The following is a 22,341-nucleotide window of genomic DNA, read 5'->3' as shown; positions in this document are numbered from 1 at the left end:
TTCCAAGCATCCCTGCCGCCGTAGCACCATGGTAGATCCGCTGCGAGCGCGTTCCCATGAGAAAGCCGGGTATGAGATAACCCGAGATGGTAACACTGTAACATTTCGTCGTTCACAATGTAATACTGCACCCCGCATGACCTGGTCCGCGAGGCCGGGGCGACGGGGAAGAAACTGTAGCATCACTATCTGAAGAAAGTACAAAATAATTCCAGTATTGGTATTAATGAACTACCTCTTTTTAAACAGATTCTGTAAACTGTGAATTAACCATAAAGATGTAACGTTTATATGATGTCACCCCAGGTCTGGACTAATGCTGCTATAACCACAGAGAAAGATGTCGACGAAACGTATAACCTTTATCTGTATAAGTGTTCTTTCAATTTTATGTAGAAACCTGAACTCGTATATGTTTTCTTAATCACCCATAGCGGCGAGTATCAATCTCTGTAGGCCATAACCTAGAACTACCTCATGGAACGTCTAATGTACATAAAATAATCAAACACTGTAGTGAATATAATGTTAGGTAACAAAAAGGTACTCGGACTGGAGATATTAACGAAATGTTTAATGAACTCGAAGTATATATGTATGGTACAGTAGTTTAAATAAGACAAATGATATAAAAGTTTTGTATTCAAAATTAGGCAACACACGAGGAAAATACCTTTTGTGAATATATGCAAGGCCATTCTCCCTCCCACCCTACGAAGCCTGCCAAGTAGAAAAAAGCTAAGGCCTGTGCCGTGCTCCCCCACCTCCCCCGACCAAGCTGGAACCGCTTCAGAGAGTCAGAGGCCCCAACACAGCATCCAAGGCCACCGGCCGCCACCTGTGTTATTTACAGCACGGTAATAAACTCACGTTTGAATCCACTGATCTACCAGCACCCTCTCGTAAATCCCACAATCCCCCAGACCATCCCAAGAAGTCTGATCCCGCACAAACACTACCCCCGACAATGGGACAAGACACAGAGCCCCCCTTCATAGTAGCCTCTAACGTAGTAATAAAACATGTACCACCCGGCCCAAGCCCCCAGAGCCCAGCCCCTCGACCTGAAATACCAGACGTCAGAACACCGGTAAATCCAATAGATGACCACCAGACCCCTCACAAGGTGCATTCCTCCTGTGTTGTATTTCATTGATTGAAAGATTTACTGTAGAAGTTAGATATTGGGTTTTAAGTAACTGCAATGTGCATGATCTAGGGCACCCAAGGCAGGGAAGGTATTCATCTTTGTCACAGGCTGCCCCAGCGTACCAACACCGCCCGGATGACCTCAAGCCGGCCTGCCAGGCCCAACCCAACCCACGAGGCTGACCAGTGACGTCCTCCCACCCGGACCAACCACGCTGCAGCAACACCTATAGTTAGTCGACGCCACCCAATCCCAATTAACTTGTGCCCCCTATAGTGTGTAGGTTCTGATGACGTTTTTTGTATTAGAAATACGCCTGCCTTTGCGATTGTCAGGCAGAGCGCTCTCGGAGGTTGCAGAGTTCTTTGCATGCCATATTCTTTTGATAAACTCCCACTTACGCTCACCCGCACTCTGTCTTGGCCTTATTCCCATTGCGGGAGTGTCCATTATTGTCTCCCATTGCGGGGAGGATCGTGCTAACTTGGGGGCGCTTCCACTCACAAGGCTTACCAATGATGTGCCCCGTGGACATCAGAGAGGACACTTTACAATGTTGGACCATAGGGACACCAAAATCTCTCTCAGCTGATAGGCTTCCTGTCAAACTGACAACCCCTACCCCAGAACCCTTGTCCCAAGATCCCTTCTCATGCCTTGCTGCTAAATGTAGTCTGACAAAAAGGATACCACACCATGGCTAGATTTTAATTAAGTATATTTGCTTTCTATTTCTCTGCAACTCTTCTCTGACACCAAGGTGCCTAGCTCATTGGCCTCACAAGTCTCTCTTTGAGTGACTTTGATGGGACTGCTTTCTCCTTGGAAACTTCAGTCTTTCAATATTCCTACACACTGTTTCTGCTGAATGTTAAAAAAATACATACTGCTGTGACAAAAAGCCTGCAGCCCTTTTATTATGACTATGAGCTGTCTGTGAATATGCTTTCCTAGCATGGGCCTACCAAAAAATGGCTTCTCTACTGTTCACATGTTGCTCAAAAGCACATTTACCACACCACTCCCTAAGACAACTTGCACCCCCACCCTGTGCTTGCGCTGTGCAAACTACCTCATCATTTGAACAAATTACCCACCCCATTGCCTTTCCCATACGACGTCTCGTGCTGTGCCTGCTCTTATGTCATAACACACTGCACTATATCTATGCAACTTGTGCCACATTCAATGACGTCCCCAATCCCAATGTCACCATGTTACTTGTGGAACTGGTAAGTGCACCCCCTTGGTAGCCTTGAACCTGGACCCTTACAACATTCTCCACTCAATTGATTCATCGATCGACATATCTTTTGCCAGCAGCTCTTTGCTCTTTTCCTTAGGTATGCATATTCTATTTACCTTACGCAGGCTCCCCCCTTGTGCCTCATACTCTTTTGAGGAGAAATCCAATATCACTCAGGCTTCTTCCTCAGTGGAACAATCTACCTAGAAGGCCTCATAGTTATCTACATTCAGGGGTGGCATTGTATGCATTCCTAGGCCGCCATATTCAGGCATTTCTGTTTGTGTTTGTGTGTGTCATATGTGGGGTGTCGCCTGCTTGCCCTATCAACATTCAGGGGCAACATATATGTCCCCCCTGCTTCCCTTGCAAATCTGTGGCCCTAGCTGACATGCACAAAAGGTGATGAGTACCAAAATGAGGATTGGGACAGGTATTCTAAAAATGTTAGACAACCATATGGGGACCCAGGAAAACATGCTGTCGAGCCAATAATCTGGCATTGCTGGGCTTGTTTCTGTTAGCATAGTTTCATGTGGTGTGTGCAGCTCTTCACTTGCCTTGGGCAAAGTTCCATTTGCTTCATTGTTTGCAGGTATGCACATACAGCAGCTTCTTCCTATCTTCTTGCACACACCACCCTCCACTGCTGTTAACAATTAACAATTCCAAAATGTACCGGTTTTAAAGCACAACAAATCTTAGCACCCTTAGCTCCTCCTTCACTGCATTTAGGCCCTGCTCAATTGAATTTGCCACTGTAATACTTCATAGTGGGTCATTGGAAGCCACTTTGAGTTTGCAGCTGCCTGGACGCCTGGAAGCAACAGTAAGGAGAAAAACATAGACGCATTACTAAATAGGCAACATTCTGGTGGATGATTTTTGAGACCAATAATTGCTGTCCCTGAGAATACTGTTCAACTTCAGAGATTGGGCCGCTCATGGATGCACCCCTCAGCTCAATGCTTTATTAGTGTGTAAATCTTTATTCAATATTGCAGGATGACTGGCAAATGGAATGAGCTCTGAGCAGGGCACCACAAGGGTTGGGCTGTGTAAAGTCACTAGGGAGCAATTACCTTCCTCCCCAAATTATGTAACAGCTACCGTTCAACTTTTTTACCACGTTTTCAACAAACCTTACCAGTCCTTCTGCCCTATATTGCAGAATTCTCCTTGCTCATCCCCCATCATAGAAAACCAACCCTTCAATGCACATTAATGGTTTTATATGGAATATTATGCCCTGTAGCACTCGAACACTCTTATCTGCTGTGGGTTGTGAATAGTTGCTCCCTCTGTCTCACATATTCTAATATTATGTGTTTTGCGGCCTCTAGATTTGCCATCTTTGTAAGTTTCTTACAATTGTCAGCATACACTTCCATCCCCTCATCTATCCATTGGACAGTGTCTGTGTGTCCCTGGAGCAAACCCCTTGTCTTACATAATTCATAAAACAACCCCACTCTTCAACGGACACTTCTTGTGGAAGAAAGAGCTTGGGCATCCCTGTAATGTGTGGTATGAGAGAGCACACATAATGTGTCTTTGGTCCTCTCTCACCCCACCAGTCTCATATGGTCATACCGTATATTAAAATACGCAGTGTCATGACTGCCCCGAACGCCATCTTTAAACAACTCAAAAATAAACACGTCTGTTTTGCTGCATACATTTTCATTAGTACTCCTACTAGGGGCAAAGTGTCCCCTTTCAACAAAACAACTAATAAACAGAAAACCAAAAAACAAAATCACTTCACCACAAAAACACAGCTTATACAATCCCTTTCCTCTTCCTGCTACTTCTACTAGCTGCAACTCCTTTGGACCGCTCACTGGTTCGGACCGCTCACTGGTCTACTATAAAGGTAGAAGGAAGATAAAACTTGTATAGTCAACTGGGCTATTCTTCCTCCCTCTCTTCTCTTGCAAGGGGAGTGACGACCTTGTCCTGGCGGACGTATATAGGATGAATCCATGGATGCCTCTTGGCCATCTTCACCACTATTGGGGTTCAGTATGTCACAGTGTAGAGTCTGGTGAAGCACGGCTCCTTTATGGACCATGTGAAGTTGTGGATGAAGACCTTGTCACCGAAATAAAGAAGAAGCTGTGCTGCAAAAGTCTCTCTTTTTCGTTCTGATGGAGTGGCTGTACTTGATGCCGGATCGGCAGGCCTGCCTTGACATGGTTGAATCTGGTGTGAGATGTATTTAAGAGCTTTTGTTAGGTATGAGAAACCCAAAGGTGTCTCACCCGCTAGTCCCCAGAGATCTGTCATCCAGTTGGCCAGTACACGGCCATCACTATTGGATACAGTTCCTGGGGGTGGACCAGTGCGTGAGGATCACCTGGGCGAGGTGTCTTTGGGGTCTTTGGGATTGAGACGCAGTATCCCCTTCCCTGTAAACGCTTTTCCCCATCCTACCATGTAGGATATTTAGAAGCTCTACATCCCCTTTTTACACACAAACACTTTCTTACACAGTAACAGAAAATGGACTAACACCAGAGCCATTTACCTGACATGTCCCAACACACGGGTCAGGCAGAGTCAGGCAATTAAAAATAATCACGCACACCTGACGGCCCTAAACCTTTCCCACAGGGATAAATGGCAGAGCACGAAAGCACACTAAGAGCAAGGCCGATCGCATGAGGAGACGGCTACACCTAACCAGCAGTTCAAATGGAGGAGAAAGGCAGTGAGACCTGTAAGGACGACGAAGGGGGCATTACCCTTGCCCTTTTCAACTCAGACCTGAGAAACATCCTAAAGGGAAACCGTAAAACCGGGATTTAGAGCTGGCGTGCAGAGCAGCAGATGTCAACTTTACACAGGGGCCTCCTGCATTCATAACAGAGGCGGAGCTGCAAGCTGCTGGCTACTGTGGTACCATCCTTGACTTCAGAGATCAGAGAAGCCAACGGGTTCAGCACAGCCTGTGAGTCGGAGAAAGTTGATAGCAAACCGAACTGTGTTGAGCCCAAAGCTGCAAGCAGCAATATTATGAACGCAAGGAATTTGAAACAGAAATAACTTGTGTGTGTGTTTGAACTATTTATAGAAAGCCCAGTTGAGGTCCAGGTGCACAAGGGTCCGGCAAGGCATCATAGTGGTCCTACCAGGAATGCGTCAAATCCCTTGTATAATCGACCCGTTATCAGAGGAAAGCTAGGGGAAATAAACAATTCTTTCCAATAAGATTGTGAACTGTAGAATAAGGCAAGTGTGAACCCAACAGAGGGATGCTGAAGATTGTGAACTGTGGAATAAGACAAGTGTGAAACCAACAGAGCGATGCAGAAAGAAAGCTTGTAGAAGGAAAACCCTGCTTTCTGATAAAAATGAGCAATGCATGAACTGTGCTAGATATACATGAACTGTTTGAAAGAAAGGCCGTAGTGAACCCGACGTAGGGAGGCCCGAGTTGTAAGGAGGATCTGAGCCAGGAGGAGGGAGATACTAGGGGCGAGGAGCAGTTGCCCAGGGTGCGAGATCACTGAGGGAACTTGTGTTTGTTGCTGTGAATAAGCAGGTATTCTAAGGCAAGAGACTTTGGCAGGAAAGAGACAGCCTCTGAAGGTTTTGATATTGTTGAACTGGAACTGTGAACATCGTGCTGACGAGGCCCAAGAGTGTGCTGTGCTCAGAAGTCCCGCTTTGTCCCGTGATTACAGCGTGGGGAAGAGAGACCCAGCCATACCAGAGAGACCCTGACTTTTCATTTTGTGAACATGTCTTTCTTCTCTGGTGAACATTATCCCGCACTCTTTTTGTAATTTAGCAGTAAGGATTGGCAAGAGCTTTTTTTTTTAATGTAGGCCCTTTTAATTTGATAAGACGCCACTTGGCCTGCCTTATTATTATTTTATGGTCGTAGCTTGCTCCCATCTTTGATTTAGGGTTAGATGTTTATCTCAACCATTATAAAGTTCAATAAACTCCCTTGAACTGTGATCTCTTGTGTCTGTCTTTACTGTTGCCACCATGAGTTCCTTACAGAGGTCATTGATATGCACCTTGAATTCATATCCCAAGAGATGCGCAGCGCTATTTGCATCCAAAATTGTATGTGCAGGAGTGAGGGGCACATACCTTCTCCTGCCAGTGACAATTTCGTACAGTGTCAAATGGTGATCCGCGCTATGGGAATTGCATAGTTGGCTTAGGAATGGTACGCAGAGCACAATTTGTACTTGATGCCCCGTAAGGAGCTTACCTCCTTAAACAGATAATTGGCAAAGTGCTGTTCATTTTCAGACCTCAACACGTTGCATATTACCCACCTGCAGACTTTGCATCATTATTAGCACATGGGTCAGCCTCAAGCCAACGTGAATAAGGACATGCAATAACAATCATGCACTTGTAAGGCCTACATTGATCCTGCATATAGATATATTCAATTTGCAAATGCCAGAATGGCCCATGCCAGTGTGGTATGTTATCTAAACAGTGTTGAGCGTGTGAACTGATTTAATCCTCTGGAATGTAACACATTTCTTTACAAACTCTGTTACCAATTCTTGTAAATTGGGCATGAACCATTGTTCATTAATCTCTGCCGCAACATACACTTTTGAGACATGTGCTGGGTAATGCATCTAATCCAGTGCAGTTTTGAGCAGCAGCTCTGGGGCATCACCGGTTTACCTGTACTGTTCTGTCTCCAGACCAAATCCGTCAGTGACAGTGAGAATCTCCTCTTTACCCACAATTCCTGCTCCTGCTGGGGTACACCCCCCTGTAACTCTATCACTTAAACAATGGAAAATGCATTAAATGGATCCAAAGGTACGGGGTGCTGCCTTTACAGCAATGCCATCAAGGGCATTTGATGCTTTATAAAGGGCATGAATAGTGTTGTGGCAAATATGCTGCTTCTTTTGCCGCAGATCAATCCTGTGATTGCCGTTTGAAATTCAATCTGTGCCATTGGTATGGGGCACATTTTATTATCGCCAATTGTGCTGGGAGGTGAAGTATGTCCATTAGCCATGACAATAATTCTGTATGTTGCACAGGGGAGACAATGCTCTTTCAGAATCCCCTCCTTTTTCCTCGGGCCAATCCTGGGTGCACTGTGGATGTGACATCGGCAGAATTTGAGAATATGTTGACAGCATTCCCCTCCATATCTATGGGTATTACTAGAGCTGCCTATTCAGCCACCTGTGCTGAACAGTGTAGTGGCAACCTCATCTGAGCCCACACCTCGAATTTTCCTTCATAGTGACAAACCAGAGCCGCACCCATATGTCGACAACCTGTGCTTCAATCTATCGTGAATGACCCATCATTGAAGAGCTTTTCTCCTCCTGCCATGGGCTCTTTATGTACTCTAGGGTCACAGCAAGTGTGTCCATATATGAGTCACAATCATGCACATACTTCCCTACCCCTGCTGGCTGTGTTATAAATGTTACTGGGTTGACAATCTGACACCTCACTACCTCAATTACTGGATTGGACAATTTCACCTCATGTCACATCCCGCTATGGATAGTGGTCATGGTGGCAGCGTGGCAGGCGCCTGTATACTGTAGCATTTTCTCACTCTGTAATGGCCGCTGGGAAGGCCCACTCCGGGGAAGCTGTTCGTCCCATTCCAGCTTCTCCCATGTATCCGCGGCTCTGCGGTCACATGACGGGATATAGTTGGATCTTTCCAGTGCTCAAGTGCATCTCAGCACAGATTCATCGTAAGTGCACATTCTAGTGAAGTTAATTCTTGCTCTACCTAGCCACTCTCAATAACACCTTTATACTTTCCCAGCCCTTACACCATTACGGACTGCATGTTCGATCGCGGCAATCCGCGGCTACGATCCGGACATGACCGCGACCCTTCTCAGTACCACCACAAGCTTAACTCTCATAGCCTTGATCCCAGGAAAGCCTGGTACAACTCTTTGATTCCGGATCTAGCAGCAACTTACATCTCCCCACTGCGAGACAGTTAATAGTGTTCTTTCCTTCAAAGCTTACCCAAGTATCCCGTGGTCACCGCTCAGACTTCCCTGAACTTTGAAACCACTTATACGGATCGCAGAATCTTTGCTCCTGACACTCTAACCTCATCAAGTAGGTTGTTTGGGAGAATGGCAGAATTTGTCTCTCTGTTCTATCCCAGCTCTTCAGATTCTTCTGTTCTTATCTTTCTGTAGCTTTGGTCAGGGTTCCCGCAAACTTAGCCAAATGCTACCTAAGCAGTCCCATCTCATCGCAAGCACCCTTCATCACTACTACAGGTGCAGCTCCTCTATATATTTATTCTCTTCTCTGAATCTCCCCGGTACCTTATTAATGACCAGTGTCATCTCTATCATTAGGACTCTCTGCATGCTCCACACCAGAGGGACTCTGGAGTGTGAACCATAGAACCATCACATGAGATCCAGCTGACAAACCAGCGCTCTCAAACCATCCCAATGTTTTATTCCCCAGAGGGTTTCCCTGGGGGGTTTGTCCTTCTCCGCACCCTGTACTCTATCAGGCGGAGACGGGCAAAGTTCCTCAAGGGGTTTCGCCTGTCTTCAAGGACTGCTCATCTAATAGGTTAGTGGTTTCTGTCTTTTTGTAAACACCAGTTCATGACAGATAGCTGTGAAAACAGAAAAAGAATATCGAGGCTGAGTACCCCAAAAGGAAAATACACCAGACACGGGTTGCAAAGGAACTTACAAAGTACTTTATTCTATACTGAATCCAACTACAAAAACAGAGCAAAATCAGATAGCTATCGGCCCTCAGTACAACACAACGAACTCCAGCGTGGTTCAGTGTGTTCAGTGAGAGACGCTGTACATTGGAATGCATTCACTTTTTATACATTTTGTCGGCGCGATGCCCAGCCCCACTTCGGGTTAATATTCCTTTTAATATATCACCGATCTAGGGTTTGTGCCAAGTCTCAAATAACCGCATATAACTGGTTTGCCTTTAATACATGCATCAACAAGCGTATGCAATAGCTGTGTATTTTAAAGTTTTCCATGCAGGCCTTCTTAAACATTAATACAATGTAGTTAAACAGATGTTCTTTGTTCAGTATTTGAATCCATTGTCTCGACATATGCTCCTGGATTAGTTTTCATTGCACAAGTAATCCTTCTACACATAGGTCAGTGAAGGACAAGGTCTTAGTTCATGACCTCAACAAGTGGCCTGCAGGAAGATTACACATTAGCTATGTACAGAGGTCAAGACGGCCATGTTGTATTTTGCAATGACATTGTCCACCATTTTAGCTCACAGGGTGACTTTTACACAACAAATCCTAAAATGGCGGTTTGACCTAAAATGGCGGCCTACATGGATTTAAGGTCAGGACCTTGCAACACAGATTTCTTTCGCAAGCGACTTTGAAGCAGCTTGGCGTAGGCCAATATTAAATATATTTATTACAATAGGAGGCACGATATACTTTCTATTTCGACAAACCCTCCTTTTGGCCTATGCCAAGTGCTAAAAACTATTTTGGGTCTCCTTGCAAATAACTCCATGCATCATTGTCCATGCACCCTGAATCACTATCAGAAATATCTATTGCCATTAGGTCTTTTGCTAAAATATCCTTCAATACGTATTCTTTGGCAGTCTTATCTGGGGCATATACTTTATGTCCTATCGAACCTATCGCTTGTGCGCAACATCCCCCTAGTATCGAACACATACCAGGCAGACACTGAATACAACAACAAAGAAACAACAGTATTCCCAAAATAATCAACAAGACCGAAAGCACCTTCCAACCCCAAGACCGCAAGAAGTCCCAGAACCAAGCGCTTAGATCCCAGTTTCCCTCGGGAACATGCACTTCAGAACTAAGGACATGCAGATTTTGTATTGCCTTGAAGATGGTTGGGGAGGAATCTGGTACGAAAACACAGCAAGCGGACCCCACTAATTTGCATACTCCACCACGCTGAGCTAGAATGACATCTAATGCCATTCGATTTTGAAGTGCTGTTAATCTTATCACCTTTTGTTCTAACGTCATATTATAGAGTATGTCCGTGGTCCGGTTGATGGTTCTCTCCAATACTCTCGCTAGCTTTCTGATATCTTCTGAATTTGCTATCTGCCCCCAAAATGGCACAACTGATTTTGCTATATCTCCCAATACTTGTGCCGGGGTGCCACCATTCTCATCAAGCCGTGGACGAGATTTCAAAACTTCTTTTGTACTAGCTATAAACACCCCAGGTAACAGGATCCCTAAATAACAGGTTCCCTGCCAATCCCCGGGCAACCATGGGAATGCTACATTACCACAGACAAAGTAGATAGGTTTGCCTACATACAAAGGTCTGTTCTCTCCAGTCAAATTTGCAACGTTGGCATAACCTAAACATTTTCCTTTTGACTGAGTTCCATTCCTCTGTATGCAAAAAGAAACTGAGTCAGGGCTATGGTTAACAGTGTGAGAAGGAGGCATGGCATCCTTATTGCCTATTGGAGCCATTTTAAAAGAAATCAAAGATTGGAAAGGATGAGACAGTTTGTCAGAAGGCCTAATAGAAGCAACTTTCGGTTTACTCCTATTTACAAAAAGCGAGCAGCCCAGGGGAGTCAAAACACATTTCTCAAAACTATTCAAATTGGTGCCATCAAAGTTCCCTGAGAAGCTATCATTCCATCAGCCAAAGAACAGTCAGTGCTCTAAGAGAAGCATAGCAGGCAGTTGTCAACGGTAAGGGATGAATATACCAACCTAGCCCCTTATCCCTGTGTTGTGGTAAATGTGAGCAGACCCAACAGTTGGATATATTAAAAATGGCATGTGTAGCATTCATGATAAGTAGTAGAGTGTTATTATGCTACTTTTGTCTGTGCTGTGAATCCCAAGGGGAAAAAGTGTGCAAATGTACAACGGGAGTAGGAACAATGGGTGCACTTTCAGTAGGCAACAAAAGTTCTAAAGAATGAGTTTCCTCAAGGTACCATAATCCTAAGGCAGCGACTATAAAAAAAACAAATATCATTACAAGAATACCACAATACATTTTCGGGGCCCAGGCATTTTGTCCATTGTCCCGGTTGGTCACCCCCTTATTTACAAGTCCAATACGAGCAGCAGCGGTAGCGGGCATTGTAGTCTTCAGATGGAAACCCCAGTGTTCGTTGCTGGCGACCCCCTGGTCGTGCGATTTCTTAGTCCTTCCACAACCCTAGCCAAATTTGGGCAAAAGCAAGCCCTCGATGACTCTCTTCCTTCTCCGAATGCACAGCCAAACCGTGCGTAAGTCTATCTTCGTGGTCGCAAGTTGTATCGTACTTTTCCTGGTACTGATTGATCTGGAAACCATATGTCGTCACTTCCTGCTGGAAGCAACGCATCAGGGGCAAGTTAGGAGGCTGAATTTGAAACAGCCGTTTCCGGGTGCAAAATTTGTGGAGAGTGTGGAGACAAAATGGCAGCTTCCCCAAGCCTCCTGGGCTCAGAGATATTCTCCGACACACTCTCAGTGCTGCTTACTGCTTTGGGATCATTGGTTGCAGTATCAGCAAGGGGTTCTGTTTCTTCTGTAGCGTGTGGCACAGGACAAGGAAGTTTCTTGATGTGTGACTCGTGGATCCAGTTCTTTCGTCCAGCTACCTGCACCGCTGTCTGGGTGACCAACAGGACCTGGAATGGCCAACGCCAGCAAGGCGCGAGGCAGGAGGTGCGCTCAAATGATTTGACGAGCACCCAACTCCCAGGTCGTATGCCGTGCCCCGGGCTCTCGTATCGTGCAGTTAAAGCTTCTCGTACCTGGTGGTAAATCAAATACAGGTTTTTAGTCAATTGGCTACAATTATCTGAAAGTAGTACATTTTCAACATTCTTTAAATTTCGGCATTTTGGAAGATTCCAGATATTGGCAGGTCTCCCCATTACAACCTCAAATGGAGACACCCAGTCTTAGTTTGCGGGGTTGTATGCATGGCTAGTAACACGATCGGTAAGGCGTCCGTCCATTTTAGTTTGGTGCCGGCACACGTTTTAGCTAGCTTGTTATTGATGATACCGTTGTGTCTTTCTACTAGTCCGGCGCTCTGAGTATGTCTGGCCGAATGGAACCGTTTGCCAATTCATAACGCTGTACATATCTGTAGGATTACAGCAGCGACAAAATGTGGACCATTGTCCGACCAGATAATTCTCGGCAAACCGAACCGGGGGAAGTACTCCTTTAACATTGTTTTCGCAGTGGTCATGGCTGTAGCATCTTTAACAGGGAAATACTCAACCCATTTACTAAAGGCACAAATGACCACTAGGACATACTTTAAATTGTTACATTGTTCCATTTCAATGAAATCAAAGTGAATAACCTCGAAGGGGCCAGAAGGTGGGCCAAAACTTCCCCTTGGAGTTGATGTCCCATGTCCCACATTGTGTTGTAGGCAAATCATGCAGTTCTGGACGTAGTGCTGGGCGATTTTTGAAATCTTGTCATTTGCCCAAACTTTTTCTAACATTTTCGTAACCTGCTGGGCACAAACATGTGTAGGGCCGTGTGCCAGTACAACCATCATCATGACATAGGCGTCAGGTAACAGCCATTTTCCTTTGGCCATGTCCACCCAACACCCATCATCATCAAGTTTTCCCAAGCCTTCAGCCCACCTCTTAGACTCTTCCATCGTGGCATCAGCTTGGATATCCTGTACAGACCCAACACCCTCATCCATTACATAGGCATCTACAGTCTCCCTTGAAACATACATTTCCGTGAAAAGATCTGTGGCAGTTTGTCTAGCTATCTGATCAGCGAAAGCGTTCCCGTTTCCAATATCATCCACAATCTTTCTATGTGCTGCACATTTTATAACTGCTAACTGAATAGGGAGCGCAAGCACTGAGAGTTGTTGCACTATTAGGGAGCCATGTTGAATCTTGGTGCCATGCGAGGTTAGGAACGCTCTTTCTGACCAAAGTCTCCCAAAGTTATGAACCACCCCAAAGGCCTACTGACTATCAGTATATATATTTACTGCAAGCCCTTCGGAGAGTTCACAAGCTCGGGTCAATGCTATAATCTCTGCCGCCTGCGCAGAATTATGCGTACTTCACTTAGTTTCCACCACTGTGCTCAATGTAGTGATTGCATAAGCGGCTGTGGATGTACCATCCGGAAGTTTAAAGCAGGAGCCATCACAAAACAGCTCTCCTTGCGGATTATCCAAAGGAGTATCTTTCAAATCAATTCTGCCCTTCGTTTCTTGTTCGGTCATATACAAACAATCATGTGACTCTTCATCGCCGCAAGTAGTATCTTGCGGAAAAGGTAGGAGTTCAGCCGGGTTAAGGACACAACACCTCTTAATTTGAATGTGAGGAGCAAACAAGATCAATTCATATCTTGTCAACCGTGCAGAAGTGAGGTGTTGCGTTTGAGTTTGGTTCAATAGAACATCTACAGAGTGAGGCACCATCAGGGTTAGATCATGGCCTAAGACTATTCCCTCACTCTGTTTTACAGATGCGGCAGCAGTAGCGACAGCGCACAAACATCTTGGCAAAGTGCATGCTACAGGATCAAGGGCGGAAGAATAATAACCACACGGCCTATTCTTCCCTCCATGTTCCTGCTTTAATACAGCCAAAGCACATCCATCATATTCATGCACAAGCAATACAAAGGCCTTTTCATAGTTTGGTGTGCCCAAAACTGGTGCAGAGCATAATGCAGTCTTAAGCAAGTCAAACAACTGCTGGTGTAACGCGTTCCATGGCAATGGCGAAGAAATGCTCTTCTTTGTCAAAGCCACCATCGGTTTGATCACTAGTGAGAAATTCGGGATCCACAACTTACAGTAAGAAGCCATACCTATCAAGGCCCTAACTTCCTTCTATGTATTTGGGACAGACATGCCAGAAATGTGTTTTATTCTTTCAGGTGTCAATCTTCTTCCCTCCTTTGACAGGAGATAGCCTAAATAGGTGACCTCCTGACAACAATATTGACATTTTTTAAGCAAAGCTTTGTGACCATGCTTAGCTAGATGAATAAGTAATAACACAGTGCCCTCCTTACAGCCCTCTCAGAGTCAGCAGCTAGAAGCAAATCGTCAACGTACTGAAGCAAAGTACAGTTAGAGGGCAATTCAAGGGTATCAAGTTGTTCTTTCAAAGCCCTACTATAAATACTAGGACTCTCTGTGTACCCTTGAGGTGCACGAATAAATGTAAACAAGCGTCCCCCAAAGGTGAACGCAAACAAATATCTACTATCCTTGTGTATTGGAATACTAAAGAACGCATTCTTTAAGTCCACAGCACTAAAGTAAGTAGCTGTAGCTGGAATCATGGTTAGGATCATCGTTACATCAGGCACAATTGGAAATTGTGGTGCCACAACTTTATTAATGGCACGTAAATCAATTATAAAATGGATTGGAATTACATTATCGCCTTTCTTGTACACGGGTAAAATCGCACTACTACACAAACTTCCTGAAATTTCTTCGATCACACCGCAATGCACAAAATCGGAAACAATACATTTCAAATCTCGCTCATCCTCAACCGAAATCTTATAGTGGGGAATGCGTGGCAACTCAATTCCATGTTCCATGTTTCAAAACTATCTTAACAGGCTCGATCTGTAAAACACCGACATCATTGTCGTCGACAGCCTCAAGCTCTCTGGTACATCAATGAATTCTGGAGGCAATGGTCTAGTCAAACATTGCGAGGCAGAAAATTGCTGTGGTGAAATCGTCAAGCGCACTCCATCAGAAGAACAATAAATCACTGCATTTAATTCTTTTAACAAATTCAACCCCAGCAAGTTCTCTCCGCAATCTGAAGTCAACAGAAAAGGACACTGGTCCGTAAAGGGACTCAAAGAAATAGGTACCGGCATAGAAACCGGACAAACAACTGGCATACCGGAAAACCCTACAGAAACATTGGTTTGCCCTGACAGTGGAATGTTTGGAACCCGTGAATGATCAATGGAACACTTCTGTGCTCCAGTGTCTATCAAAAACTGATGTTTCCTATTTCCCACCACCTTTTCAACGTAGGGACCTTTCTGATTGACGGGAATAGGTGTAGGTTCCAAAACCTGCTTCGGGCAATCCTAACGAAACACAATATCATCAAAAGGAAGCTCTTCAGATAAATATGCAGCGGAAGGATGATCAAATATATTCCTAGTGTCCGCACTCGGAGTCTGATTGTCCTGCGAAAAAGGTTGTTGAGGGTCCTGTGTAAACTGACCTCTACCAGGGTCCCCTACGCCCGGGTGACCTCTGGATCGCCTACTCATATTACCAAATGTATTATTCGACCTTTGTTGAAGGACGGGGCATTGTGCTCGCCAATTACCCTCTCGACGACAATAAGCACACTGATTAATATTCACAGGACCCAAGGGCACATTCCCCTGTGGGACATACTGACCTCTAACCTGGAATTACCTCCTCTGGGGCCCCTAACAATGCACCTATGTATTCCTTATGTTGTTTACTTCTGCAAACATCTTTCCTGCATTTTCCAGATACAATGATGTATGTGTTCATTTGAATGGTGATGATGAATTTTGATGCATTTAAAAGCATAAATAACTTGAATTTTTTTGAATGAAAGAATACCAGCTAATTAATAATAAAAAGCTGACACTTCTCAAAAACTTAAAAATGTGAGATATGTGTGTGTTTCTAACTATGAATGCCCTAAGCTCACAGGCATCCAAAAGGGTTTAAAATCAGTACGCATTGCAATTATTGTGCATGACAACCCCCCAGTTATAGAATGTCAGGCCCTCACATCCTCCCCGCTCCTGGGCAGCCCCTTATTGTACAATAGCTATCCATCACTTGCCTTGTTTCTTCTCACACAAGAATTTAGCGTCAAATTGATGAAGGCTGCCCATTTCCCGATCATCCTAGGCATCCCCTGACTTCGCCTACACAACCCCTTTATCAATTGGTCAGCAGGCACACTTTTCTTAGGGTCAGAATACTATGTTACACATTGTTTGTCTAGAAATGCAGTTGGCATTCATATCCCCCCTCCAATTCCTCAAGCCAGAACCACCACATTTGTAAATCATTTGGGAGGTCTTCCTGAGGAGTACGCCTCCTTTACCTAGGTGTTTTCCACACCTCAGTTCTCCACATTACCTCCAAATCAACGTGATGACTGTCATATTGATTTGATTCCGGAACAGCCTATTGCCTTCGGACGTATGTACATGTTATCTCATAAGTAAAAGGCTGTGCTCAAAGACTATCTTCAGACCAATCTGCAGAACGGTCTGATCTCCGAATCCACTTCACCCTCATGAGCCTCCATGTTTTTCATCCCTAAAAAGAATACAGACGAATTGAGGCCTTGTATTGATTAGAGGGGACTAAATAGAATCACGGTGCCAGATAAATATCCAATGCCCTTAATACCAGACATCCTCGAAGCAGTAACAGGAGCCATGATATACACCAAGCTGGACCTCTGAGAGGCTTCTCACCTTATTCGTATTGCACCCAGCGATGAATTGAAGACGGCATTCAGAACACCTTTTGGACATTTTGAATATCACGTCATGCTGTTTGGTCTTTCAATTGCTCCAGCGATATTCCAGCGGTTCATGGACCACCTATTCGCAGACGTGCTGCTACACTTAGTAGTATATCTGGATGATATTTTGATCTTCTCCCCTAATGTACAAGAACATGTCCGACACATCAAGATTGTGTTGGATCGGCTTCAAACCAACCAGTTATATTGTAAAATCGAAAAATGTGAATTTCATTGACCCCAGGTCACTTACTTAGGATTTGTTTTATCTGCTCTCGAGGTCTCCATGGATCCGCAAAAGATTGCAGCTGTGATGGATTGGCCTCCTCCCGGTAAAGAGATCCAAAGATTTTTAGGGTTCGCTAACTTTTATAGGAAGTACATCCCTTGTTTTTTGAACTTATCCTACCTCTCACCAGACTACTCAAAAAAGGGGTACCATTCTTATGGGATTCACAGGTCCAGCAGTCGTTTATGTACTCAAGGAATACTTCACCACCACTCTGATCTGGATAACTCCCGACCAAACCAAAAAATTAATCTTGGAAACGGATGCATCGCACTATGCCTTAGGTCGCGGTACTGATTCAGGTAGCAGCGGATGGTAGGGAACTGCCAGTGGCATATCTCTCCAAGACCTTTACCTTAAATTACTCAGTCTTGGAAAAATAACTTTTAGCAATTAAACAATCCTTCGAGGAGTAGAGACATTTGTTATTAGGTTCCTCTCATCCCATCGAAGTACGCACGGACCACCAGAACCTGAAGGTGCTCCAATCTGCTCAAACTGTGAACAGTCGACAGGCTCGTTGGCCTCACTTCTTTTCACCTTACAACATCCGTTTCACCTTCTTATCTGGACGTTTGAACCTCCGAGCTGATGCTCTTTTAGTAAAGACCATCCCATGGCCAGATTTCATTCCGAAAGGATCTTCCCCCGTTCTACATTTGTCTATGCACTTACTGATATATTACAGAAGATAAAGCAATCCACTTTCCGTCTTCAAAATCCATATATGGAATTGCTTTGTACCCACAATCTCATTCAAGACAGTGGACTCTTCTTTCATGGACAACAGGTCTTAGTTCCGACCACAGACTTACAGCTTGAAGTGCTCCAAATGTGCCATGACTCTCGTGCCGCTGACCATCGGGGGATCTCCACTACCCTGGACTTAGTCCAGAGACACTTTTGGGGGCCCTCTGTGAGAAACGATGTAAGAGACTACATACTCACTTGACCCACTTGTCTTCAGTCTAAATATCCATGTTCCTTTCCTATGGGGATTCTATCTCGGGTGCACATACCTGAAAAACCCTGGCAGGTCATTTCTACAGACTTTATCGTGGACCTTCCTGTTTCAAATAACCACACAGCCATCATGGTCACCATTAATTATTTTACCAAAATGGCACATTTCTCTCTTCTGCCAGCGGTTCCCACTACTACACATATGGCTAGGATCTTCATCTCTGAGATATTTACTTGCCACCGTTTGCCTGACATTATAGTTTTCGACCGTGGTCTGCAGTAAATGTCCAGATTTTGGGAAAGGCTGTGCTCTCTTCTACACATCCAACGGGCCCTAAACTCAGGATTTCACCCCCAAACCAATGGGCAGACTGAGAGACTGAAACAAACTCTGGAGGGTTACTTATGCTGTTTTATGTCGGCAGCTCAGGATGACTGGGTGGAACTGCTACTCCTCGCAGAATTTGCGTATAACAATGTGCCCCACTGTGTGCTGCGTTCCAGCCCCTTCTACTGCTCATATGGTTTTCACCCTTCCTTTCTCCCGTCGGCAGTCCCTTCGGCCACTTGATTTTCTGGCATTGATGCATTGGTAGCGGATATCCAGCAGGGTCAACAGGTAGCTAGACAGGCACTCCGGGTAGCACAAGACCGAGCCAAGTGTTATACCGACAAAAGGAAGACGCCCGCTCCTGTGTTGGCTGTTGGGGACTCGGTGTGGTTGGCATCTTGCTTCTTACCGCGTCACCTGGTTCCTTCCAAGTTGTCTCCCCATTTCTTTGGATCCTGCCGCATTGTTCAGCTGGTAGGTGCAGTGGTTGTTCTTCTGCGCCTTGCTCCTTCGTGGTCCAGGATCCATCCAGTGTTTCACCTGTCACAGATCAAGGTGGATGTCTTTGACCGATTTCTTAGGTCTTCTTCTGTTCGTCATCCCCCTGTGGCTACTCCAGGGGCAGAATATGAGGTCTCTGGGATCTGCGATTCTAGATACTTCAGGGGTCGGCTGCAGTTCATGGTCGATTGGAAGGGCTACACCCCTGCGGATCGTTTATGGGAGCTGGCCTCCAGGGTTCATGCCCCTAGGTTGATTCGGCGCTTTTATCGGCTCCATCCCGGTAAGCCGGGCTGTCCACCTCTGTTGGGGGGCATAATTTCAAATCCCACTATGGGCAGTGGTCATGGTGGTGCTGTGGCAGGCGCCAGTATACTGTAGCATTTTCTCACTCTGCAATGGCCGCCAGGAAGGCCCGCTCCAGTGGAGCTGTTCAGCCCATTCCAGCTTCTCCTGTTTATCCGCGACTCTGCTGTCACGTGACGGGATATAGTTGGATCTTTCCAGTGCTCCAGTGCGTCGCTTCTTTCAGCACAGACACTTCGTAAGTGCGCATTCTAGGGAAGTTAATTCTTCCTCTACCTAGCCACTCTCACTAACACCTTTACACCTTCTCAGGTTTTACACCATTACGGTCTGCATGTTTGATCGCAGCAATCCACGGCTACCATCTGGACACGATCGTGACCCTTCTCAGTGCGGCCGCAAGCTTCTCCCTCATAGCCTTGATCCTGAAAGCCTAGTACAACTCTTTGATTCCCGATCTAGCGGTAACTTACATCTCCTCACTACGAGACAGTTAATAGTGTTCTTTCCTTCAAAGCTTACCCAAGTATCCCGTGATCATGGCTCAGACTTCCCTGAACTTTGGAACCACTTGTACAGATCGCAGAATCTTCACTCCCGACACACTAACCTCATCAAGTAGGTTGTTTGGGAGAACGGCAGAATCGGTCTCTCTGTTCTTTCCCAGTGCTTCATATTCTTCTGCTCTTATCTTTCTGTAGCTTTGGTCAGGGTTCCTGCGAACTTAGCCGAATGCTCCCCATCTCATCGCAAGCACCCTTCGCCACTACTACAGGTGCAGCTTCTCTATATATTTATTCTCTTCTCTGAATCTCCCCAATACTTTATTACTGACCAGTGCCATCTCTATCATTAGGACTCTCTGCATGCTCCAGACCAGAGGAACTCTGGAGTGTGAACTATAGAACCATCACGTGAGATCCAGCTGACAGACCAGCGCTCTCAAACCATCACAGGGTTTTATTCCCCAGAGGGTTTCCCTGGGGGGGTTTGTCCTTCTCCGCACCCTGTACCCTATCAGGCAGAGAAGGGCAAAGTTCCTCAGGGGCATTTCTCCTGTCTTCAAGGACTGCTCATATAATAGGTTAGTGGTTTTCTGTCTTTTTGTAAACACCAGTTCATCACACCTCATACCCTGAAGCTCTCTGAGTTGTTAATGTGGATTTTGATTTTTCAAGTATTACGAAAAGCAAATGCTCCACATAGAGCGTGACTGCGCAGTCCATCGTTATTGTTGCTGATTTCTTAATGGCAGCTGCCACTGTGGCAAATGCCTATTTGCATGGAAAGTGGTCTTGCATTACTGGGTCTCGAAGACCACTGTAATAGGCCAGGGGCTTTTGGCCTTTTGGCTTTGTTTGAGTGAAAACAGCCGTCATCAGTGTGCCATCAGAATGTGAAAACAAATCAAATTTTTCTTTGTAGCTTGGGGTTGCTAAACATGGCGAATGTGGTAACGTTTAGTTGAGTTAGACAAATGAGTCAATCATTTCAGATGAAAATTGTATGGGGCCTTTTACCTTCTATTCTTCTTTTAATCCCTGAAGGAGGGGCTTCATAAATGTGGAATAATCGAAGTCCCAGGCCCTGCAATAAATGTACAGTCCTATGAACTGCTGTATCTTCTTGACTGTCCGTGGCTGTGGAGTGCTCTGTATTGTGTCTGCCCTCTCTGGAGTAATTCTCCTGCCGTCAGCTGATATTTTCTGTCCTCGGAGGACTACTTCTTTTTGGCAGTGCTGTAAATCCTCCTTGTCTACCTTGTAACTCTTCTCTGCAAATAATATCAGAAGTGTAACTGAATCTCTTCTGCACCGGTCCTCCTTTGTGTTGCACACCAGAAGATCATCCACGTATTGAATGACTGTGCTGTGCATTTCCAAGTTACTTAGGACCATCTGGATCACCCTTTTGAACACACTGAAAGCGAGGCTGGGTGTCCCAAACCGTTGCTCAGCAACGTTGTCTAGCCTGCATTTGAGGCAAAACATCCACCAGCAGGTGGAAGCCGGCGCCCACCTAAGGCCAACATAAGGCCGCTTGCCCTGTTTGCCCCCACAGACCCCCATCGCCGTGGAGCGGGCAGGAGCCCCCCACCACCGACCAGGACTTCGACCAAGACTTCGCGGAAAGCACCGACCTGAACGAATTCCTTCGGCTACACGTAGCGGTGTTGATCCCTTCACAGGATCAAAAGCAGAATCCATCTGCCCCTGCACCTGCCCCGCCTTGAGCATCCTACCTCAACAAAGGAGCCCCCTGCAGCCTCTACAGCCCCCAGGACCGCACACGCCGACATTTCCAAAACAAAATGTCGGGCGCGATGCGGTCTGAAAGCGAGGCTGGGCGTCCCAAACCGTTGCTAAGCAACATTGTCTAGCCTGCATTTGAGGCAAAACATCTGCCGGCAGGCGGAAGCCGGCGGCCACCTAAGGCCAACATAAGGCCGCTTGCCTTGTTTGCCCCTGTTCGCCACGGTTCGGCGCTAGGTGACACTCCAATGTGGACAATACTGCACAAACTAACTTCTCCTTATAGGTACCTGCACATCTGATGTAAGTACAACATTACCTGTACCATAACCCAGTATTGCGACCTAATGTATGCTCCTACTCTATAGCAGCCAGCCATACTCCATCCTGTTCAAACAGTGTTCTACCTATGCTCATGCCTGCATGCCAGCCCATTGCCTTCCTAAGCTCCTCCACTGTGCACAGCTCCATACTATAATCTGCACCAGGCGGCACAAACAGGTCCTTTTATATACCTCTCTCCTAACTGCCCAGGATGATAGTCCCATGGCGTTGAAAGGTCTAAGAGGCTCCAGATCAGCACACTGATTGTTGCATTTAGCCTATGCTGCCCAATACTTGATTGTTGCACTTAGCCTATGCATTTAGCCTGTGCTTCCTATACTTGATTGTTGCATTTAGCCTACTCTGCCCAATACTTGATTGTTGCATTTAGCCTATGGTGCCCAATACTTGATTGTTGCATTTAGCCTATTCTGCCCAATATTTGACTGCTG

The sequence above is a fragment of the Ambystoma mexicanum genome, chromosome 4p, assembly GCF_040938575.1.
Source record: "Ambystoma mexicanum isolate Mex_15411 chromosome 4p, UKY_AmexF1_1, whole genome shotgun sequence".
NCBI lineage: Eukaryota > Metazoa > Chordata > Amphibia > Caudata > Ambystomatidae > Ambystoma > Ambystoma mexicanum.
This window is presented reverse-complemented; position numbering follows the sequence as displayed.